Genomic DNA, 25,121 nt, shown 5'->3' on the forward strand with positions numbered 1-25,121 from the left:
TCTGCAAATCACAAATGGGAATTTCTCGCTCCAGGAACTCCTCAATGTGCGGATAAGAGAACTCCTTCCTTGGGGCAGGCATTATGGGCACTGGAAGGGCATTGGTGCAGGCCTGAAACTACAAACTTTTCTTTCAGAATGAAAGCTGATTCCTCTTTGTCACGAAAATGAAGCGTCTACTCATGTATTTGAAGCTTTTACTGAACAGCAAAATGATAAGATGGCCAGCATTTTCAATGAAATAGGCAAGTTGCTACAGAATACTAAAATTTCAACCAGGAACTATGTCAACTACAGGAAAGGTATTTTTTACTAAATAGGAAAGAGCAGTGCAAAGCTGTAGTGGTTTGAACCAGGTTTTCCCTCTGAAGCTAAAAAAGTGGTAAAATCCCAGGGGGTGGTGACCCCTGGAAGTTTTGAAGTTTTGTCCAATCTGTGCTCCTGCAAAATGTAAACATACCACAAGCAAACGGAAGAGAAGGTTAGTTGTAGTTTGGTTGAAGAAGTGGTAACCATGTTCTGAGGCCATGAGGAGCAGAGGGCAGAAGCCCCTGGGTGGGCTTTGGCCCCTCAGCCCCCAGCGGGGGCTGCGAGGACCTGGAACAGCACAAAGCTGGGCTAGGTGCCTGCAGGTGAGAGCTAAGAAAGTTTTCTCCACTGTGAGTGAGCAGAGACAGCAGCAGCAGAAGCAGCGTCCAGAAGCGATGGCAGACAGCCAAAAAGATAAGAACGCAGCAGAGGTGGCTTGCAACCAGGTAAGCAGACACAGAGACGTCTAATGAAGAGAGAGAGAGCCGAGAAAGCAGCAGGGAGAGAGGAAGCTGGGGTAAGAACTGGAATAAGACCCCAGACTCCTTTGAGACCCCTCCTGGAAAAGGAGGAAGATGATGGACTCTTACTTGAAAGAGCCTTGGAGTGCTGCAGCACCAGAGAGGAGCTGAGAAGCTCAAACATGTCCTGAAGCTGGACCGGGACGGAGAAGGAACGCAGGGGGGGTTGACCTTGGCCCCCCTCGCTGCTGCTGACAAGCCTAGCAGCCTGAGACAGAGCACAGGAGCTCTGGTAGAACTCTTGAGGCAAAGGCTTTCAACTGAAAGCTGCCCAAGATGTTCTGACGCAGGGGTGAACCCCCCTGAGGAAGGAACTTTCACGAAGATGTCCCTGCATTTCGTGATATGCCTGTGGTGAAGCGAGTTTTGTCCCTGCTGGCAGTCCACAGGTGAGACCTTCGCTTGGAGTCGAAGGAGAGCCAAGAGGAGTGAAAGGAGACCCCCTTGTGTCTTGAAAGACCCTTGTTTGGAGACGACGGGCCAAGGGGCTTGGAGATCCCCTTGTGTGTATTGAGAAGAGATCCAGCTACAACAATCCAGTTACGGCTGCTGCATAGAGACACAGAGAACCTGCTGCCTTAGAAGATGCTGCTGCTAAGAGTAGAGTCTAGAAGGGACCTGTCCTTCTTCCCTCCTGGACTTTTATTTGGAGGGGAGAAGAGATCTGATCCATTGTAAATACTTATGTCATGGTAGAGATAGTTGTGATCATGTGTATAATGTATTATAATATTTATTTGTACAGTCATTGTAATATATTCCCTTTACCCAATTTAGGTCTCGTGTGTTTGTCTGGAAAACCCATCTCACATTAGGATTGAGATGTGACAGGGGGCTAGGACTAGGGAATTAGAATTTTGGGGATCTCAAACCATGAAAGCTGATTCCTCTTTGTCACGAAAATGAAGCGTCTACTCATGTATTTGAAGCTTTTACTGAACAGCAAAATGATAAGATGGCCAGCATTTTCAATGAAATAGGCAAGTTGCTACAGAATACTAAAATTCCAACCAGGAACTATGTCAACTACAGGAAAGGTATTTTTTACTAAATAGGAAAGAGCAGTGCAAAGGTCAGCCACTTGGACCCTTAAAAGCCATTAAGTAGAGTTCTGACAATGCTTCAAAGCTTTGGGAACTACAACTCAGCATTTAGTTGCATGAAAATTTCATAAATGAAGGCATGCCAAATTTCTGGTCCTAAGAACAACCTTAATTTTTACTGAATAGTAAAGACCAACACAACTAGCCATCAAGATCAATGTCGATACCAAAGGACTTCGCAACACAAAAAAATATTTTCCATTATATTTTTAAAACACATCAAGTATTAGAATGGTGTTTTGGAAACAAGTAACCACGGTAAAGAGATATGTAATCTGAGCAACACAAACCAAGACAGGCAGTAGTGGTATGATACAAAGATGTCAGCAACTTGAGACAAAGTGGAAGTTCTTTGCAAGACTTGCATCTGAATTTAGAACCATAAACACAGCACTATGACCTGTGTCCAAATGGAACAGCTGAGGAACTCAGTATTTTTATTCAGATACTCTACACACAAAACACAACTTAGGAGGAGTAAGAGCTTGCTTGATCAAACTATGCACTCCATTTAGAAATGTCTTGTTTCACAGTTTGATGAAGCTGAGCCTGTTCCAAAGGATGTTACACACACACAAAGCAATGGAGGAAACTGCTGATGACTCAGATGACAATTAACATGCTGCAGTTAAAAAATCTTGCACTTTCCAACAACCTCTTTTCAGATGGTTCAAGCAGGCAAGGAATGGATTGCACTATTAAATTGAATCAAAGATAAGTCAGGTGATTTTTACTCCAGATTTTGATTAGCATAGAATTATTTTAAATATTTCAATTATCAATGATAACTGAATATTTAAATGTTTCAACCAAAATAAAAGCTGTTATTACATCACACTAGTTGAAGCAGGCTTGACCATCTATGAGGATAACAAGTAGCATGGCTACTTCTTGTAGAACATGAATCTATTTGCTCAAATTCTTACACCACAGCCTCACAAAACACTTTTCCTACAGTTACTGAATTCCAGGACAATACTGTTACCATGTATGAAATAAATTACACTTCTAAAAAAATTAGGAACTAAAAGAATGTACTCTCCAAGCTACTAAATTCCAACAGCCCCAAGTAGGTATCAATATGATAAATTACTTTCCCACCACATCCTTCATATGCTCTCAAACATACCCAAAGAAAGGTTCATTAACGTTAAGTACATAGAAGGACTTTTCAGAATGTATGTTCGGCACACAAATAGTTTGTACATAAAAAATAGTACCTACTATCTAAGAAAAAAAATATTATCCTCTTGCATAACAAAGAGCCCACATACATGTGAAAAGAGCCATTTCAATACGGAGTCTTCCTGTAACAGCACAAACTACTGCTTTTTAACAGACTGTGTAAGTCTGATCTTCAAACCTACGCTGCAAGGAATAACTAAACCTCCTGCTCTTCCCTGCAAACAAAAGCATCGAAATACAGATCGAGCTATAAACTCACCTCAATTTTAACTTGCTCTGCAGCACACTCCTTTGTGTAGTTACATGTTGTAATTAAGAGAAAAAAAGGAGTGGCATGAAAAGCAATATTACTTTCAAACTCCACTACTTAGAAAATCAATAATTTCTGAGAACAGAGACCAGCTGCAGGCAAGAACTTTATACCCACAGTGAGTAATAGCTACCTGTTAGAAAAAAGTCTACAACTCTATCCCAGTGGAGAAGGACACAAATTTATTACAAAGAATACTTATGAAAAACTATTAATTAAAATGTCCCAAAACAAGAAACACTCATCACAACAAAAATCTCTGCACACTACATGCCATATTTTTTTGTTTTTAACAAACACCAAAATCTCCAGGAAATTATTCCAACACAAAGCAACATTACATATAATGAATAGGTTGGACAGATTCCTCATAATAATTCCAAGATAGCAACATTTTGCTCCTATCAGTCTGAAGTTCCCTGTTTCTCCAGGGACAACACAAGCAGCAACATGGATACAAGTCTGTTCTGCTGTATAAACCTGAACATAAAGTGTGTGACCAAAGACGTTCACAGAACTTCTGCACAAAGAAACACTTGCAAAAATAAACTAGTGGGTAATTTCCTCTGAAGCTGTGGGGACACATTTAGTGTTACAATACTTATTATTTTCACCATTCCATTTGAAAGTCATTTGTTGTTTATATACTCAGATTTGCAGTCCGTATCTCATTTTTACTCACACTCTTACCTTTCCATATTCCTAAAAAAAGAGTTAAAAAGTAATACAATCCAAACCCCAAACAATTCAATTATCAAGAGACAAACCAAAATAAGGATCAGGAATCTACTACAGCATACTACAGTGACAGCTCTAAGTTCTATCCTGCCATGCTTACTCAGGCATGCAAATACTTATTTTAGAATCATAGAGTTGTTTAGTTTGAAAAAGATGTTTAAGATCATCAACACCAATAACACTGCCAAATCCCTGCCCCTAATTGCCACAACTAAATGTCTTTTAAATACCTCTAGGTATTTAAAAGAGATCACTTTTTTATCACTTTGTGATACTCAACCACTTCCCTCGGCAGCCTGTTCCAATGCTTGACAACCCTTTTGGCAAAGAAATTTTACCTGATAGTCAGTCTAAGACTCCCCCCATGAAACTTGAGACTATTTCCTCTTGTTCCATCACTTGGTACTTGGCTGAAAAAGACTGACTCCCATCTGGCTGGAATCTCCTGTCAAGTAGCTGTAGAGAGTGATACAGTCCCCATGAGCCTCCTTTTCTCCAGGCTAAACACCCCCAGCTCCCTCAGCTGCTTCTCACAGAACTTGCGTTTCAGACCCTTCCCCAGCTCCGTTGCCCTTCTCTGGACTTGTTTCAGCAGTCTTTCCTGCAATGAGGGACCCACAACTGAGCACAACTTAAGGTGTGGCCTCACTAGGGCCCAGTACAGGGGGAGAATCACTTCCCTGGTCCTGCAGGCCACACTACTGCTGCTCCAAGCTGGGATGCCACTGGTTTTCTTAGCCACTTGGGCACACTCCGGGCTGCTGTCAACCAGCACCCCCTGGTCCTTTTCTGCTGGGCCGGTTTTCAGCCCCTCTGCCCCCAGCCTGTAGTGCTGCAGGGGGTTGTTGTGACTTGGCACTTGATCTTGTTGAACCTCATACCATTGGCCCCAACCCACCAATCCAGCCTGTCCTGATCTCTCTGCAAATCCTTCCTGTGCTCTGGCAGATCAACATTTCTGCCCAAGTTGGTGTCATGTGCAAACTGACTGAGGGAACACTTGACCGCCTTGTCACTAAAGACAGACATAAAACAGGACTGGCCAACACTGAGTCCTGGGGAACCCCACTAGTGACCAGCCCCAGCTGTATGTAACTCCATTCACCACAAGTCCCTGGGCCTGGATGTCTTTTACCAGTTTTTTACCCAGTGAACACTGCATGTGTCTAAGTCATGAGTAGCCAGCTTCTCCAGGATAATGCTGTGGGAAACAGTGCCAAGGGCTCTACTAAGGTCCACGTAGACAATACTCACAGCCTTTCCCTCATCCACCAAGCCGGTCACCTTGTCATAGAAGACCAGGCTGATCAAGCAGGACCTGCCTTTCATAAACTCAGGCTGGGTTTAGGATGGCACGGAATGGCACTCAACACAATCCCAGGCACAGAGGTCAGGGTGACAGACCTGAATTAGAAGTCACCTCATACCTACACAAGGAGTCCACAATCCAAATACAAACTCCAGTACAGCCTATAACAAAACAACCCAGAGGGGGCTGCAGGAAAATGCTTCTCATTGATCAACTGCATTTCAACTTACAGTATGTAAAAATACTTGAAATCCTATTCCAAGAAATAGAAAAGTACAACCAAGTCGTATATTGACTTTTAAGACTCAATTCCCTTAAAGTGGAAAAAACAATGAGACAAAGCAAGCATGTTTGAGTAATATAACTAAATTTCTGTATAAAATGTGTTAAATTGGAATTTTTAACACCATTCTTTAAGAAAACTATTGCTTAGTTCTAAAGAGATTCTTGTCTGAGGCCATTTAAATGGAAGAACAGCAGCAATGTGGGCTCTCCATAGCAGGGGTTTCAAAGAAGAGAAAAAGCTCATGTGATCCTGAGAACCTTTTTCCATTAATAAAGGGAAAGCCAACTCACACAATTTATGCTTTCATGATTTCTTTGCACTCTTGTCACACAATAATGAGAAGTCCTAGTTTCCTTCCAGTTCCCTCCACATGCCAGTTACTACAAAAAAGGCCAATCTACTAACAGCCAAACTCAGTTTTGTGAAACTCAGCACCTTTCAGAACCTATTTAAAGCAACCAACAATCATACCATTAACTGCACAAACAAGAAAGTTTTTTATTGATTTCCAGAAAAAAATACACAATTTTCACTCAAAGAATTTAACCTATATGTGAAAAGGTAAGCCTTAAGTAGTGTTTTCCTACGTCATCAGAATTCTATTAGAGGGTAAGAATATAAAGTTCATCTCTTCAAAAAAATCACAGCATTAAGAAAGGCATCATTACACTATATCACACATCCTCAATTGTTTTTATTTTGAAAATTAAGTTTGCATGAATAAGGTCTCTTTTTCCATTAGAGATTAATATTTTATCAATTTGTGGTTAAAATGCACTCTTGAAGAATAACGCTACACTTATGAAAGAAATATCAAAATGCTATTGATACTTAAACTTCAGTGTTTTAGTTTAACACTTCCATAGAGAAATCAAACTACTTGTTCTCCTAATATAACTGTATTTACTTATTCAGAAGATATTCTTGTCTACTGAATTTTATTTCTCACCTTCTGAAAATCCACATGGAAGTAATGGCAAAATAAATTCTCTCTGATCTTAAAAAGCATTAATTTTTTTTAAATTTCTTATTTCCACTAGTGATGACTAATACTAAAGCAATCATTTCTTATTAAAGACACAAATGAACATAATCATGAATCCAACTAATCTTTGGCAGTCAGTTCAAATTAGCATATACTATCTTTGTAACCATGACCAGCAAGCAGTATCAGAGGTACTGCTACAACAGCATATGGAGACAAGAAAACCAAGCAAGTATTAATCTCTTTAACCTTTCTGGCAACTACCTACCTCTCCCATAACCTTCACCGACACACGTCACATATAGATGCGCAATACTGAGCAAATGCTTAATGCCTTGTAGCTTGATCACCCAGCTACAGCTGATCTAACTGGATGCAAACCTCCAACTAAAACTGAATGGCAATCACCCAATAACTCATGTTCTGCAAGAGCAAAGTATGACTTGCCATTGAAATCACCATTACAGTTTATTCAAACACTATTTTAACAAAGTAATACTTGTAATCACAACTGAAGTTGATTAGGATCAAAATTCCAACAGTGGGAGATATCAAAACATTATAAATCGGGTATGTTAACCTGAAGGGTGTAAAATTCATGACTCTAAGGTAAAAGTAGTTTTGCTTTGCTAATGCTGGTAATAAATGAATGATGAAAATATGAGCTTTAACAGCAAACAATTAAAAGATCCATTTAAATATCAGTTACAACTACTTTCCAGCTGAGTCCACATACATTCATTCAATACACTTAGTTCATGCATTTTTTAAAATTACAGTGGAAGGTTCACTGAATAAACTTCAGTCATCATAAAATAATCTTGATAAAACTTTTTTCTTTTAACATTCATAATATTGATACTCTCATTAAAACATGAAAACAGCCTGTTTTATTCACCAAGCTGGCTACTTAACTTCAGACCATTAAATCATTGTTTATTTCAGCACAAGTGAAGTTACTAACCACAAGTTACTAAAATCATACTTGAAAACAGAGTAACTTCATATTAAAAAAAAGATATTGCCTCCTACTGTTCAAATTACGGTGAGACAACTCAATGGAGAATATGAGGCACAACAAAAAAACATAGTTTTTTGAAATCAAAGTTTCAGCTTGTGTCAGAGAAGATCACAGAATTAATGGACTTCTACTGTATAACCCTATGAAACAACTTTTAAAGCATAGTTTGAAAGCAGAAACAAGATGCACACTATCCAAAATCAGTGCTGTGCTTTCACTTGCCACTCACAAAAGGGTCAAGTCAGAAGGAACCACAGTGGCTCAGCTGGTCCAAGCCCTCTGCCCTAACAGGGTCACCCTAGAGCACACAGTACAGGATTGCACCCAGATAGTTCTGGAATATCTCCAGAGAGTGAAACTCCACACCCTCTCTGGGCAATCTCTTCAGTGCTCAGTCACCTACACAATAAGGAAGTTCTTCCTCATGTTCAGGTGGAACTCTGGGCATCAGTTTCTGCTGTTCCCTCTTGTCCTGTTGCTTGGCACCACAGAGCAGAGCCTGGTCCATCCTCTGACCCCTCCCTGCAGACACTGACAGACATTGGTAAGATTCTTTCAGAGTCTTTTCTCCAGACTAAACAGGCCCCACTCCCTCATCCTCTCCTCTGTGGTATTTCATGCACTCATAATAATTCAGAATAGCTTGCTAATATTTCTAAAAGCACAAATATAGCACCTGTGTGAACAATTCTTTATTGTTACTGAGCTGTTTGAAACAAACATGAGAAGTCAGCTAACAAAAAAACAACTCAACCTGTTTTACTTGTACACAAAGAAGGAATTTTCAGAGTTTAGCCAAAATAAAGTCAGCCAAATCAAAACTTCCTTTCTTGATCATTACAGGATTTAGGAAGCTTTATTGTTAACTAAGCTGTTTAGTTTTAAATACAATCATAGGGAGATATAAATCCCTTACTCTAGAGGTTATCTAGATATAAAAGATACCAGAAATAACCTAGAAGTATTTATTGAAAATAAATACACACATATGTACAAATACATATATATAATGGAAAGCATACACAAGGTGCTGCAAATACAAAATGGAGGTGTTTGTTAGGGCCAACAGCTACTAGTTCAGCATTAATACAAACCAAAACAGTATCACAAACTCTCTGCATAACTGACACAGCACACTGTTGAGGGTATTCGTTGTACACTTAAAAAAAGCCTGTAGCTGTGATGCCAGTTACTTGAGGAATATTTGGTGCAACACATGCCCAGATACCAAAATTTGACATATCTGAGTGTGGATTTCATTGCATGGAATATATGCACAAATAAGACAGACTGTAAAACATGTTTTATGCTCAATAGAGTTTCCTATTGTATTACTTAGAAATAAAAAAAATTTATGTAACTATATTACCATGTGCATTTTCACAACTTTTTGTTTTGGTTTTTCCTTTATGCAACCTTTTACCAAATTTTTCAATACTTTTTTGACTCCTAAAGCATCCAAGGAGAGCAAGGTCACTGGACAGAACTATGCTATAAATAGTCTTCATTGTAACTAAAGGGAAAAAAAAAACATATCAAGGATGTTGGAAGCTGAAGCATAACAACGACCTCATGACATTCACTTTAAGGCTAATATTTCTTGAGTGTTTAGGATTGGATGAACCCATCTGGCATACAATTCTATTCAAAGCCAGTTTAAAAATATTAGATTACTGCACCTGGATAGGAAAAAAGGTCAGTTTCTCTGCATTGCCATTAATGACTCAATCTCACTTAACTCTTGCCATAGCTTTAACTTACCAAAATGTCAGCAATATTCCTGAAGAAAAGCTTTCAAACCTGTGCTTCTCCACTGGTACACAGAAACACCTCCTCTCATTCAGTTAGTAGTTGGTAGAAACAAGTACATGAAAACACATTCTGCAGAAACTTATTTTATTTTTTTTTCAGAAAGTTAAAAGTTTCTGTGACAGTTTTACCAAAAGGCTTGTCTTCAGGTCACAACCATCATATTGTTTATAGTTGGCGGGGGGTGGGGGGGTGGAGGGTTGGGGGTGGGTGGAGAGGCACGGAGGGAGGGGGAAGGACACATGCAAGGCAATAGTAAACAAACAAGAGTCAGATACTTTAGTACACCTGCATCTTCATTTCTCTGCAGTTAACTCAATGAAGCTGACATTTACAGAAATCTGAACTATTTTGCTTTACATCCAACCACTTCTGAAGCTGTGAATGGCAACGAAGACTAAAATTACTACAGGAACCGAGGCTGCCGTCACAGACACCTGTAAACATCCGCCCCTCGTCGCAGGAGGTCAGAGAGGGCACATAACAGAAAACAAGCCCTGCTAACAGAGAGTTTCGAGATTAATAAGTTGTCTAACAGTTTTTTAACTGAGGGTTTTCCAGTCAAGGCCCTTAAATATCTTCTCACAGAGAGGACAGCGGCTCAGCTCTTCCTAAGACGCAGCCTTCACACTCCAGTGGCATTTCAGCTACCGAGCAGCCGAATGCTTTCCAGCACGCTTTGACGAACCAAACCACTAAGTGACGCCGAATCACATTTGTGCCACCGCTAATAAATAAATAAACTCGTGAACGAGAGCAGCACTATGGGCTTTGGGTGACCCGCACCGGGCCGGGCGGGGACAGCGCCCTGAGGGCTCAGCCCGGTCCCGGAACTCACCTGTGCGCCTTCCTCTGCCCCCGCCAGCGCTGCCGCGGCTCTTCCGCCTCCTCCGCCGGGCCGCCGAGCTGCGCCCCGTCCCCAGGGCAGTGAGGGAGCCGTGAGGGGCGAGGGGCGCCCGCGCATACGGGGCAGTCGCGCTCCCTCCTCACCGCCTCCCTGCCCCGGCTCCCCGGCTCCTCATCCCCGCTACGAGTCACCCCCGGCTTCCTCGTCCTCCCCCTCCCCGCTGCCCAGCACCTGCCTCCCCTCAGCCGCGTCGACGCCGGAACCGCGTCTCCCTCCAACCCTGCCCGCCCCGTCCCTCACTCGCTGCCCCCGGCCGGTCCCCCCGCCACCGCCATCTTTTCCGGGAGGGGAGAGGGGCGCGCACGCGCGGCCACGGCGAACACGGGCCTGCAGCGGCGGCCGCGCGCAGGCGCGGGGACGCGCCTCACCCCACCCCGGGATCGCGCACCTGAGGGGGCACGGTGGGCTCGACCTTCAGATGGAGTGGGTTAGCCGAGGTTGGTCGCCTACCTTTGTCCGTGAGGTTTACCATAAGTGGTTCAGCTCCACAAGTGAGCGAGGTCAGCCTCGCTGGTTTCTCCCTCTCCAGACGGGCTCTGGCGTGGCCTGAGTGGGCAGCGGTGCTGTGGTGGCCACCTCCCAGCCATGAGGATGGTTCCTTAGTGGTCCCACAGTTTGGTAGCTGAGGTCCCTCATCACTTGTGGCTAAATATCGCCTGCTTTTTGGGTGACTTTCTCCACTTCCAGACATCATGCTTACACACCCTGTTTAGGGTTCACTTTCACTTTCCTGTTTAAGCTGATATTCCCTATAATGTTACTTCATGTTGATACAGATCCCCTGTCTTCCTCGATGTGAAGCAGATGTGGAGTCATGAACTCCCAGCACCCCCAACTGCAGCCTGGAGCACACAACTCTTTGAGTTTCTCTGTGCTACCTTGGCCACCCTTGGCCACCGCCTCTCACCGCTCCACAGTTTAGACTTTTGTTAATAAGATATCTCATGGGTTTTGTAACTACCTTCTTTCCTTTGATGTGTGTAAGGGCCTTTTTACTACCAGTCTAAGCATCCTTTACAAGGTGTTCTTCAAATTCTCTTTCAGTTTTCATTTCCTGCTTTGATATGACCTGCAGTGTTTCACAGGTTTCTGCTCTCTTTATTTTGGCCCCGATGAGTTCTGCCCTCTCATTAATATCAAAGGAATTTCCTTGCCAAACCCTCTCCCATTTTTCTTGGACAGAGATCCTGCTAGAGTCTGTCACAGGAAGCTGTCAAACCACAAGTGTTTGTGAGTATTAAACACATATTTACGGAAGTTGCTACATACTGATAAATAGCTGAGTCTGTGCATTTTATGTTTTGATATTGTTTGTACTGCTTGTTTTAGTAATGAAATTTTCCTGGGGTTTGAATGTAATTTTTAATTGCAATTTCTGTCATTGCTGTGTCTTGATTATCTGTGTTTACTTCAAGTGTGATAAAATTGTATCCTACAAACCATGACCAGGTATAGCTAAATACAATTTGATACAAATTTGACTGATATTATGAAAATGGGCACAGTGAACATACATGTGTGCTGGTTTAAAGGTAAACCAGCAGGGGAAATGAACTCAACTCAAAAGAGAGATTATAAGTCAGAATAACAAATTAATAAAATAATACAATAAGTACGATTATACAGACAAACAATTAGTTTTAACCCACAAACCCCAAATATATAACCCAGCACCCTGGGGCATGAACAGAGAGGTATTCTTTGGGCCCCCTGAGTCCAAAGGAAAAGGAGAGAGGAAAACCTGTTGGTGAGAGTGCTGTTGCAGTCTGGTTGAAAAGTGGTGGTTGCAGTCCAGTCAAGAGTGGTGGTATGCAGTCTGGTTGAGAGTGGTGATCTGCAGTCTTCCTCTGGATCCCAGGAGTGGTTAAAAAAGGTCCCAAGACTCCAAGATTATATATCCTCCAGTTCAGGCAGGAATGCTCAGTATCTCCCTGGGGGGGGGGGGTAGTGTTCCTTAATGGCTGTGAGGACAAAAGCAACTCCTATCTCGCAGGCCTCTTAACACCTAGTTTATAGCCTGAGGAGTCAGGCTCTATGTGTCAATGGTCTATTGATAACAGTTTCTGGGAAATGGCATGGAAGGCTATAGAATACACAGTTTTGGGTTACGCCCATCCAGTGATGAACTGGTCTCAGCTGTCCTAACTAGGACAACATGGAAGAAGTTCTTTACTGTGAGGGTTTGAGGCTCTGGCACAGGTTGCCCAGAGAAGTTGTGGATGTCCCATCCCTGCAAGTGCTCAAGGCCAGGCTGGATGGGGCTCTGAGCAGAGGAGTCTAGTGGGAAGTGTCCCTGCCTATGGCATAGGGGTTGGAACTGGATAGTCTTTATAAGGTCCCTTCCAACCAAAACCATTCAATGATTCTATAATGTTAGCTGTACCAAATATTATCTTTTACAGTCATATGATGTATCACACTGATTATGGCTTTTCAAAAGACAATTGTTCTTGGTAATATTTTTGTGAGTTCAATCACCTTTAGTTTCCCCAGCATATTGCCTAAAAGCTGAAGAGTTAGAACAATAATTTTGTATTCTAAGGAGTTTGGACTAAATCAGAGAATGTTCAGCTGTGTGACAGCCTAAATAAAGACAATTTTAAATGTCTCTGTGGTGCACACAGTAACCTTCCACTTCAAAATTTTTTGAATTCAATTCATAAGAGTCTGTCTTCAGATTTCCTCCTGACTAATGTAGTAGCCTTCTATGATGGAGTAACTCTATCAGTGGACAAAGGAAGAGCTATGGATGTCAACTACCTGGGCTTCTGAATCACAGAATCATAGAGTCATGAAATTAGCCAGGTTGGAAAGGACCTCTGAGATCATCAAGTCCAACCCTTGGTCCACTACCACTGTGGTTACTAGACCATGGCACTAAGTGCCACATCCAGTCTCATCTTAAAAACCTCCAGGGACAAAGAATCTGCAACTTCCCTGGGCAGCCCATTCCAATGCCTGATTACCCTCTCTGTAAATAATTTCTTCCTAATATCCAACCTAAACCTCCCCTGGCACAGCTTAAGACTTACTGATAGCTGCCTGGGAGAAGAGACCAACCCCCACCTGGCTACAACCTCCTTTCAGAGAGTTGTAGAGAGTGATGAGGTCTCCCCTGAGCCTCCTCTTCTCCAGGCTAAACAACCCCAGCTCCCTCAGCCTCTCCTCATAGGACTTGTACTCCAGTCCCTTCACCAGCCTTGTTGCTCTTCTCTAGACCTGCTCCAGCACCTCAATATCCTTCCTGAACTGAGGGGCCCAGAACTGGACACAGTACTCGAGGTGTGGCCTCTCCAGCGCTGAGTACAGGGCAAGAATCACTTCCCTGGTCCTGTTGGCCACGCTGTTCCTGATACAGACCAGGATGCCATTGGCCTTCTTGGCCACCTGGGCACACTGCCGGCTCATGTTCAGCTTCCTGTCAATCCAAACTCCCAGGTCCCTCTCTGCCTGGCTACTCTCCAGCCACTGTTCCCAGCCTGTAGCATTGCATGGGGTTGTTGTGACCAAAGTACAGGACCTGGCACTTGGCCTTGTTGAACCTCATCCCGTTGGAATCAGCCCAACTCTCCAGCTTGTCCAGGTCCCTCTGCAGAGCCCTCCTGCCTTCCAGCTGATTGACACTGCCCCCCAGCTTGGTGTCATCTGCAAATTTGCTGATGGTGGACTCAATCCCCTCATCCAGATCATTAATAAAGATGTTAAACAGGACTGGGCCCAACACTGATCCCTGGGGGACACCACTAGTGACCAGCTGCCAACTGGATGCAGCCCCGTTCACCACCACTCTCTGGGCCCAGCCCTCCAGCCAGTTCCTAACCCAGCACAGAGTGCCCCTGTCCAAGCCATGGGCTGCCAGCTTTTTCAGGAGAATGCTGTGGGACATGGTGTCAAAGACTTTGCTGAAGTCCAGGTAGACACATCCACAGCCTTCCCTTCATCCAGTAGGTGGGTCACCTGATCGTAAAAGGAGATCAGGTTGGTCAGACAGGACCTGCCCTTCCTAAACCCGTGCTGGCTGGGTCTGATCCCTTGTCCATCCTGTAGGTGTTGTGTGATTGCACTTGGGATAATCTGCTCCATAACCCTGCCAGGCACTGAGGTCAGGCTGACGGGCCTGTAGTTTCCCGGGTCCTCCTTCCGGCCCTTTTTGTGGATTGGTGTGACATTCGCCAACTTCCAATCATCTGGGACCTCCCCAGTGAGCCAGGACTGTTGATAGATGATGGAGAGAGGCTTGGCAAGCTCTTCCTCCAGCTCTCTCATCACCCTAGGATGGATCCCATCTGTTTCCATAAACTTGTGAGGATCCAAGTGGCTAAGCAGGTCGTAACTGTTTCTTCCTGGATTACAGGAGGGCTATTCAGCTTCTTCTCTTTTTCTACAAGCTCCAGAAGCCAGCTGTCCTCAGGACATGTCTTACTGTTGAAAACCGAGGTAAAGAAGGTGTTAAACACCTCAGCCTTTTCCTCATCTTTGATAATTATGTTCCTGCCCGTGTCCAATAAAGAATGGAGGTTTTCCTTGTCCCTCCTTTTGCTATTGATGTGTCTGTAGAAAGACTTTTTGTTATCCCTAACAGAAGTGGCAAGCCCTTGGTACAGTCGCAGCACAGGAAAGACATCGACCTGTTGAAGTGAGTCCAGAGAAGGGCTATGGAAATGGTCAGAGGGCTGATAATGAAAGGCTGAGAGAGTTGTGGTTGCTCAGCCTGGAGAGACCTTATCCAAACAGCTTCAGGAAAATGAAACTACAGCAGTGGCCATTTACAACTTGCAGTCCCTTGGTTCCTTGAGGTAATAAAGTGAACAAATGCATTAGACTATGAGCTGTACCTTTGTGCTGAAGTGCAGCACAGAACTATTGCCACATGAATAAAGTACTGTATCTGCCCCAGCAGTGTGACCGTGCTCAGGGGTTTGCTGAGAGCATTTCAAGCAGCAGCTGCGGCACTTTGCAGCTACAGCTCCTCCCTGGCCCCTATGGCTGAACACCTGCTAGTGAGAAAAGAAACTTTGGCTTTTACACCATCTGCCTCAATTAAAAGTGAGAGCAAGTCACTGTATTAGACTCTCTAGCTCGACTGCCTCATAGAGGACAAAGATGTACAAGAGAGGTGGAAAAACAATAAATAGTTATGATTTTCAAGGGACCTGGCTGTAACTGCTCTAAATTTTGGCATAAGGAAGCATGCGCTATCAGAAATCAGTAGGAATTTGCCCTGGCTATGACCTCTCCTTTCCCTCCCATTGTGCCTTCTGCTGCTGTGACTACCCGTTCCAGAAGTAAACACAGGATTTGCCTGTGTGCCTGCTGGGGAATTCACTGAATGAGGGTGAGTAGTATACCATGGTAGCATAAAAGTAGTGGACTAGAATATGTTTCTTGAAATAGTCTTTGAAGTAATCTACTTTCTTGTCTTTTCAGCTGGCTGGCCAGTCAGTCACCTGAAGATTGTTACAATTTATACTTTAGTTTTTCAGAGTATGTTTAGATCATGATCAGATTAGTATTCCATTGCACTAATGTTTGACACCTGTAAGTAAATTTCTGCCCTCAGTCAGTAAACATAAGACCATGTGCCAGAATGAGCCCAAAACCTACTGGGTGACATGAAATGACAGCAGCTCTAATTCAGTTGTTTGACAGTTGAACAAGATGATCATTCTGAAGATTAACTCTGAAAAGTTATAGCCTGTTCTAAGGGCAATTTGTCCACCAAGAAAAGTTCTCCAGCTATTGGTCAGTGTCTTCAGATGGTTGTTGTAAGATGGACTGTTTTCAGAAGTGCTTTTACAGGGGCACTTCTACAGCTCACTGTGAAAAGCTTTCCTGTTGGACTAAGTTTTAAATAAAGGCATGAAAAATGTCAATGTTGTTAACTATGTAACTGAGTAGAATAATATTCTCCACACTCTGGAGAATATAATTTCTGGAGGAAAGCATTTCTCACAATTGGCTGTTTGCAGTGTTATGGATTCAAACAGAATTTTGTAGGAACCATTTTGGCAACATTTACCTTTCAGGACAAAGGCCAATCCAGAGAACGCTGACTAAGTAAAACTAAAGAGAGAAACATTTAGATAGTAGTTTACAGCCATCTCTGTTTAAGGTTTGCCAGTCACAAAGTAAAACAACACTTAAGAAGAATGACTTCCCTTTTTTGTGCTTGGTTTGAGCAATTAATAGTTTAATATTAAAAACTCATGCTTAGTCTTGTACTAGACAACAGTAGCTGGGCCTAGTTTCAATCAAGAGAAGGAAATAGGAAAGCAAGAACCCAGAACACTCTACGTGTAGGGTTCCAAAGGAAAAAAATAAAAGGTGATTTTCAGGTGAAATAGTGATGAAGTTGGTTATTCTGTAATCCCAGAATCCTAAAGGCATAATTAGAACTGTAAAGCTTGTTATTTTTTTATGATTTTATTTTTGGTATAGTTAAACATCAATCTATTAGCCAATTAGATCAGAGAACTTGAAGCAATGAAGCATGTGATGGGTAGTCTGGTTCACATTAAGGTTCACACTTCTAAAAGAAAGCAAAGGGAAAAAAATTATACACTAATGCCAGAAAAGAAATCCCAACTTGGGGTTACAGGATCAAAAATAGAGATAGCTGTTAAAGCAACATAATTTTTAGTTGACTTTGTCCTGTCAGTATAAAGGAAAGGGATAGTTGAATGGAATATGTCCAAGTTTTCTGTGCTGGAATTGAAGTGGGGAAAAAATTAAATATGAGGGTCTTGTAATGGCCAGTCTTCGCGAGCGAAGATTTGGGAAAGGTCATTAACCCTTCGAGCCTGCGCAGTGGATTTTTTAGGTGAGACACAGCGTGCGCTGAACTGAGCCCACCCTTTAATCCTGAGGTTCATCTGCCGGGGCCGAGCAAGCTTGGACAGTGGCAGTGAGGTCCTCAGAACGTAGGTTTGTTTAGAGTGACCTTCTCTTAGATGGATGGCCTTACAGGGCTGACGAGCTCCATCTGCCCGGGAGGCTGGGAATCGAACCCGGGTCGCAGCGGTGAGAGTCCTGCACCCTAACCACTAGACCACCAGGGGCCCCTGAGGGTCTTGTATATTCATGAAAAATGGCTTTGAGTTTAGTCCAGAGAATGAGTCATTTTGAATTATGCTCAAGTCCTGACATCAGAAGAGGTCTGAACTTGCACCCTGAATCTTCAGTTTTCTAAAAGAAGGGTGTTTTTTTTCCTGAAGGTCAGATGTCTGCATCTTTAACTAACATTGGTAGCACCCTTTGGAGATAGAAAGGACAGGGAAATCCTAGAGATAGAGTTCAGTTTGCGTGCTTTACCACCAAAGTCTAAACCTAAATGATTTTGAAATTAAACCTAGAAGATTTTGAAATAGTTCTTGCTTTACTACAAGTGGAGTTAGTAGGCAGAGTTAGAAATTTTTGCTTGTATTACTCCAAAACCCTGAAAAGTGTAGAGAAGCTGGTAGCTAACAGATGGGCAAAGGAAGCTCTTGAGGAAGATTTCAGATAAAAGTCTGCTATAGCTACCAAAGGTCAGGACACAAGTGATAGAATCTTTGGAGAAATTGGAGTCTAATTGTTGCCCATGATCAAGAGAAGAATTACCTATGGTACCCCAAGCTACCATAGTATGTGCAAAGACAGGCAGCCATCTGCATGTTAACATTTCAGTGCAGAACAAACAGTAATGATAAACAGTTTACACAGCGAAGACACTAAAACTGAACTTACAAATAAAGGTGGGTGATTTTGCTGATGTGGTCATTTCCAAAAGTGAAATGTTAAAATCTATCTCTATCCTGTGTATAGGAGTAACTTATTGCTACAAATGGCAAGAATAATATGGATTTCAGATGAGCCCTAAAACCAACAGAATTAGCACTGTTACTGAACAAACTTTTATGTATTCTTCCAAACAGAGCAAATCTCTGTTCTCTGCCTCAAATTTTTCTTTTGATTGTATATGACTTCTTTACTAGGAAAGCAACAATGCCAAAGTGTGGGCTTGACAAACTTTTCTATTGGTTGTTATTTAGAATAAATGAACTAACACTGCTGGTACCTGCACTTGCAGTTTTCTTGAAGGAAAAAGTTAGAAATTTTGGGAAGGAAATGGGGCAGTACATTTCAGTGTTCTTCATAATATGACATTTTATGTGAAAGTCTTCATACGTTGTTTCAGCATGCTTATGCTCCAGTACATACTATAATAATTATTTCCATATTAAGTATTAATTTCTGTGAGATTTGAGTAAATATGGAAGATAATACAGTGTGCTTTTTGGATAGGAAATGGCTTTGTACACTCTGTGTAAGATTCATCTTAGCCACCTGAAGTTGCTTTGAACGTACCACACGGGGTAATTAATCTAACTTATTTTTAATATTTAAGATAAATTACCTGCTAGAGTTACCTGATTCTGTATCCTGATTATAAGTAGACTCTAGAGGAACCAATTTAGACTCACAGTCAAGCATTTATATTCTTAAATGAAAACACAATAATCTTGTCTTATATATCAGTACATGATAAGATACAATCCAATCCTATAAATTAATGAAAATAATGCTCTTTTCCCAATCTATGTAAGAATCAACACACATAGATAATTTGGTGTAAAATACGTAAACTTTGAAATTTGAAAGGTTTGCATTTCAGATTGTGACTGTCATTGATCTTTTCTTAAATAATATAATCTTTAGCTGAGATACTGCTACTGTTTCCCTACAAAAAAACCTCTGGGGTCTGATTTATCAGATCTAGGTCAGATATAACTCAATTTAAACTAACACATCTCTATCAGTGAGATCAAATAGCTACATGACCATCTCTACATTCTTTCTTTCTGAAAAATCTATATTATAATTCACTGATAGTACTGGTGTTTGCAATGCTTATGTAAAGTTCAAGAAAACTATAAGCCCTCTGTTCACACGGTATTCTGGGGAAATCTTTGAAGGCTGCCTAAATTAAAAGTTCATGAATATAACTACTTCACTGTTACAAGTGGCAAATTATGAGAAAAAAAAACGGTTGGAGAGCTAAGTTGCTTCCTTGAAAGCTTGTTGAAAGCTTGATTTTGTGTAGTGTCCAAGCTTCCTTAATTTACACAATTCAGGAGGTGGGGCTGAGCAGTGGAGCTTCATCCAAAAGACATTCCCATGGGACAGAGAACCTGCCTGGAAGCCTCACCCCAAAGTCACTGGCTGGAAGGAACAGCAACCCTCAGGTGCATAATCCTGCATCATCCAGGAGCCCATGGAAGCAGGAGGGGCATGCTTTCAGGGCCCCTGCAGGGATGTACTAAGAACTGAGAAAAGGTAGGAATTTAGGAAAAATATGGGTGAAGAAAGTATAGTCTTATATTAGCCCATGCTGAAAAAATTTTGCCATTACCTATGTGATGAATCATACCTTAATCACAGTTTTTGTGCAGTAGAAGCCAGCTGAGTTAATCAATTTTCTAAGAAAAAATAAGAGAGATCTTTTAGTAGAGTTAGACTATAGAATCTTTTGGTAGACTATAGATATCAGCATTGCTGAATTCATCATTGTGGGAAAGACCACACAAATGATCACACCTGTGACCACTTAAAAAAAAAATGCTGGCTTGTTACTAAAACTATACATGATAATCTTATTTTAGAAATAAGATTTCCAGGTATTTTTCTACTCCATAGACAGGATATTTCAGCTCAACTAAGATTTCTACTGTCCTGATCTCCTGTGTTTCGTGTTTTTGTGGAAGATGAACGGCAACAGTTTTCATAATGATTCAGAAATAAATACTTCTAAGTAGCTACTCAATTGGTTACATGAAAAGGAAAGCTGTTCTGACATGCCTGTTAGTCTAGACCATGAAGTGCCGACAGTATTTCTACATTCACAGGTGTGGATTTTTTGAGGCGCTGCTTGGTTACAAATAGTGCTGATCAACTCATAAATTCCAGCACTGGGACAGCTGGCAGAAGCTTTCAGGCAGAATGAAAGTCACAATTGAAAATCAGTTCTGAAACTGATGAAAACTGCAGTGGGATGCTGCAGGAGTATTGGAGAGAGATGTATGATTTTTATGCATCAGAATGCTGTCATTTGCAATTGTTTCAGGCTCAGTGTGTGTCACTTCAGAGTGGTAGAGCTACTAGGCACAATGTACCATTGACCTTAAAAAGATTATTTGTTAATAAAAGCACTTAAATATTAAGAAATTTGAAGGTTGTGCAATACTCAGTAATTTAATTTGTACATTCATTTCATTGCTTCATGTTATGAGGCAGTGCTTGCTCATAAAATCAGGACATCTTTTCTGCTGGAATCAAGGATCAGTCAGTGAACCACATCTACTAAAAACACAGTAATGTGGTATGGCTTTAGTTTTGCTCTTTGTGAAGAATGTATTGTTCTGTTTGTTCTGCTAGTTTTATTTAAACCCCTCAATTCATGTGTTCACAAAGATAGTAAAGCATTCTCTGGTAATCCTTTCTCATGTGAAATGCCCTGTCAGTTGTCTTTCTTCCCTGGATGAGCTGTCCTGGTTGAGCTAGTCAGTTCTAATATGGAAGGTGTGCCAAGTCTTTTACACCCATCTATGTGCCTCTGAGTTTTCCTCTATGCATTTTGAGACAGAGGCACAACTGTGCCTAATCTTCCAAAAATAGGGGTACATTGTTGTGAAATATAAGCAAACTGTATCAGCAGGACCTGTCTAATGCACATGATTTCTGATTCCTTCAAAGAATCCCATTGGATTAATGTGTAAAGAGAAGTCATAAAATACCCATATAGATTGTGCCTCAGTTGAAATCATTTATCCACACTCCCACTTAATTGTGTTCTTTTTGGTGGCTTTCACCAAACTTGTCCAGTGCAGAATTCAGGTTTACTGCTCTGTAGTTCCTCTTCTGCAGCTCTTTTGGGAGCCTTTTAAAAGTCGGTGTCATGCTGACCATTTTATGGTTGAACAAAGAGAAAAAAATTATAAAGGTTTGTGAAATCTATGGAAGTGATGGAGCCAAATCTTGGAGGACTTGATAGTCCAAGTAGAATTGCATGTTAGTAAGTCCCTGTTGAGGAATATTGTAAAAGTTACACTTCTGCATACTTACTTAGTAGTGCAACAGGACAGAGTTAGTAAGTACATATTTCAAGTCCACTTGAAATACTTGAATGTGCTGCTATCAAACTGCTGAATTTAAATATTTTTAATTCTTAGAGGCTAAAACAACTTTGCTTAAACATGTTTTAATATTTACATCACAGTCTAATTTTCTAAGTAATAGTAATCTGAGGTTTCTGCTTCTGGTCAGTTTTAGTTAATTAGGCACAAAATCTGAATAATATTTAATCCAATCTGTTTTTCTGAAGTTTTCTGTAAAGTTAGACAAAAACACCTTCTGACTAGTATGAAGCATGTGTATTTTGAGATGCAGAAGATAGCACACAAATTTTTAACATCTACAGAAAAAGAGAAAACTGAATGAAGGGATCTAACTGTAATATTAGGATTGTTATTTACAAATGAAGCAGAAACTGTATTCAGTTTCTGAGATTATAGCTTCAAAGTCATATGAGAAGTAGCTCCAAAATACTGACACATGTCTGTACCTCTGTGCAATCAGGTTGCCCACAGACTTCAAACTACAGGGCAAGCACAGTGTGCCTTGTCTTCAGTGAAGGTTTTTGAATATGTGAAAACAAATAGAAACCAACATGCTGTTAACACACAGAGGAAACATAAACAAGAGAATTGGCTTCTCCTCCTCCCTGGGTGACTGTTGACATCGTTGGCATTAACTAATTTGTAACAGCATTAAAGCCAGTGCAAAAGCTGAAGCCAAAGTTGTCAGAAGCTTAACTGCGTATGAAGACCTCAACAGAAGCAGCACACAGGTTGATTGACTCAATCTTTGTTATTGACATGAATACATAGCAGGAAGATTCTAGTCTAAGCAACAATTATCAGGGTAAATTTACATAATTAGTGCTTGGAGGAAAAATCAAATATGGGATGAATCACCACGCAATTTTTTATTTATTTTTAGAACCTGAGTTTAATTAGCTCTGGCACTGTCACAGCTGCCACTACACGATTCTTAAATACTTTAACTGAGCACTTTGCATCTTAATAGAGGGGCTGTCTCCTGTACACTTTCTCTCCTATTCATGAAATCGTCTAACTGCTGAGCTATAAATATAAATACCTTGGGGAAAATAGGCATGGTTCACTTCTTATGCAGTTCAATGGAGGTAATAAGGAAGGGCAGAACAGTACAGGAAGCCAATTTTACCCTTCTTCTTACCTGTAAGTTGGTCGCTATTGTAGGCTACTTGTGTAAATAATTGGAACAGATTATCCATTACATATCTGAAGGGTGGGCTATGCCCTCAACTCTGAAATAAGTGAAATCTAATCTGGTAATTTTATTTAGCAGCTACAAAGAAATCTGCAGCTGGCAATCTGGAAATTCACATCTAATACTTTATACATTCTGAAACCCCTAAATTTATATGTTTTCTGACATTTCTGCCAATTTCTGAAATGAATTCATTATCATGTATTATTCAAAATGTCTCATAATGTACAACTTCATAAAAAACCAGCTAAATTCCTGTGTGATCTCAAGAGAGTATTAATTAGAGCAGCAAACAAAAAAAATCGAGTAACAGATAATGCTAAATAATTAGAAGCAAGCCTGAGAGAAAACCTGATTTTGAGACCTTGAAAATGTATGGCTGCAAGCTTACCTTTTGCAAATCAAATTGATCCACAGATAACTATTCAAAATCCACAGCTTTGTTTTCATCATAGAAAAGAATAAATATTTACACTATTTTCTTTGAATGAAAGAATTGTGGTCTTAAAGTAGTTCCGGCATATAAATATATTTATTACTACTATCTTCACCATCTCCTTTTCTCAGTTAGTCTCTGATGGCTTTCTGATTTTCTCTGGTTACTTACCTTGTTTACAGAAATCTGCTCTGCTCAGCTACTACTATAGGTAAGGAAACAGAAAGACAAGAAAGAGAACAGTTATGCCTTAGCGCAATGATCAAATATATGGTATCACACAAAATTCAGTCCTCAGTCATAGAAACATTTGTGCATCTACTTAAATTTATTTCATTGAAGGAACAATGCTGTGAAAAATTATGGGTTTATGTAAGCATTTCCATGATTACAGCCTATGGATTATAGATTAGGAATTTGCATGGAAGAGTCAGAAGAATTAATTTATTTAATTTTTCTGAGATCTGAACTTGAAACTATTGCTGGAGATGGAAAATATGTATAAACTTTCCTAAACAAACAAGAATTAGAAAAAGGTCAAATGCAGAGGGTAAGCTGTGCAAGCAAACCCGCCTCTTCCTGTCATGTACCACTCTGTTCTGTACTGGGGTAGAAGATGAGAGGTGAAGTCAGAGAGACATGGGGTAGGGCTTTCTTGGGATCAGTAAGAAAGCCTTTGACAGCAAATGGCTTAATAAGATAACTGCTTTAATTACACAGAATAAGAAGAGTAATAGAGGTAGCAAGTAAATCATATGTACAATTAGTTACTGGGTGTCCTGAGTTTGTACAACATCAGAGGGAAACTGAATGGGTTTTCCCTGGCACACTGTGCAGAGCAGATCCTTTCTGTGGGAAAGAGAAGCTTTCCCTTTCAGTCCTGTGAGTTATCTTTTCCTTACAAGAAGACAATAATGAGAACTTCTTGCTGCACTTGTAGGTAAAGGCAGGTGGTGTAATCACTGGTATCCACTGGAAGCTGCCTGTGGGCTCCTCTGTTCCTGTGAGCTTGCTGAATTTATCCTCCAGCCCAGGACTTCGTGTAGCACAGAGTGGTCCTGAAAGCCACCCTGTATATTCAGCACAGCCCCCTGCCTGCTTAGGTTAGCTGTTTTGTGGATCACTAGCTCCTAAACATGGAATGGTCTCCTGGTCAGTATCAATACACTATCTAGGAGGAGCAGTCACATTTTCTTTGAGAGTTTGCTGTAAGCAAATCTCTGTTCATACTAAGCAGTTCAGTCATGTTTACTTTGAGAGATGAACTTATAGTTTTAAGGCTGTAAAAGTGTTGCTCCTTCTAGTGAGGACTGTTGTATCACACAGTGCTGTGTAAAGAAAAAAAAGGAAGACCAGATAGGTTGTGTAAAATAAATGCACATTTTCAAATGAAATCTTACCATATAACATCTTGTAAAGAAATTTTAGATCAATAAATTAACCATCTAATAAATAGACAAAAAATTTTTCGAAGACTATAATACAGGTGTTTCTGTGTATGCACTCTAGCAAGGTTATTTCCTCTTTCAGAAATGAAACACTGTTTGAAAGAAAGTAATGCTTCTCCTATCCGCAAAGAAGTACAGCACACACCTCCTTCTTTAGCTCCTCCTGGTTTAAATTACAGTATATTTCACTGCATCGTATCACAAGATCTTGGGCATTACACTGTCGTCTGACCTAGTATTGTACTTTCTTGCATTTTCTTGTACTTTTTTAAAGGGAAGAAAAAAGAGAAGCAAAATAGAATCTACCTTCATGTTCTCTCCTTGTAAAAATTAACTGGATATCATAGCAATGAGACATCAGTTGCCCCTGTTGATGTTGTCTCAGATATTTGTGAAAATTTCTAGC

At 41.0% G+C, this 25,121-nt stretch overlaps 1 protein-coding gene and 1 long non-coding RNA gene across 2 annotated transcripts in view; one reads left to right on the forward strand and one right to left on the reverse strand.

Moving 5' to 3' along the window:
* The window catches only part of APC (APC, WNT signaling pathway regulator), a 99,171-nt gene extending 88,405 nt beyond the window's left edge, over positions 1–10,766 (reverse strand). Inside the window, exon 1 of the mRNA XM_017812621.1 lies at positions 10,415–10,766. The gene's annotated coding sequence lies outside the window, so the exon portion shown is untranslated. The remainder of the gene's footprint in view (positions 1–10,414) is intronic.
* A 61-nt stretch (positions 10,767–10,827) lies between these two features.
* Positions 10,828–20,662, forward strand: LOC108496151. Its single transcript, XR_001874346.1, has 5 exons — positions 10,828–10,920; positions 11,666–11,713; positions 15,767–15,818; positions 19,597–19,798; positions 20,368–20,662. It is a non-coding gene; the product is annotated as an uncharacterized LOC108496151 (long non-coding RNA).
* Positions 20,663–25,121: the final 4,459 nt, after the last annotated feature.

The sequence above is a fragment of the Lepidothrix coronata genome, unplaced genomic scaffold (genome assembly GCF_001604755.1).
Source record: "Lepidothrix coronata isolate B3197 unplaced genomic scaffold, Lepidothrix_coronata-1.0 Scaffold37, whole genome shotgun sequence".
In the NCBI taxonomy this organism is placed as follows: domain Eukaryota; kingdom Metazoa; phylum Chordata; class Aves; order Passeriformes; family Pipridae; genus Lepidothrix; species Lepidothrix coronata.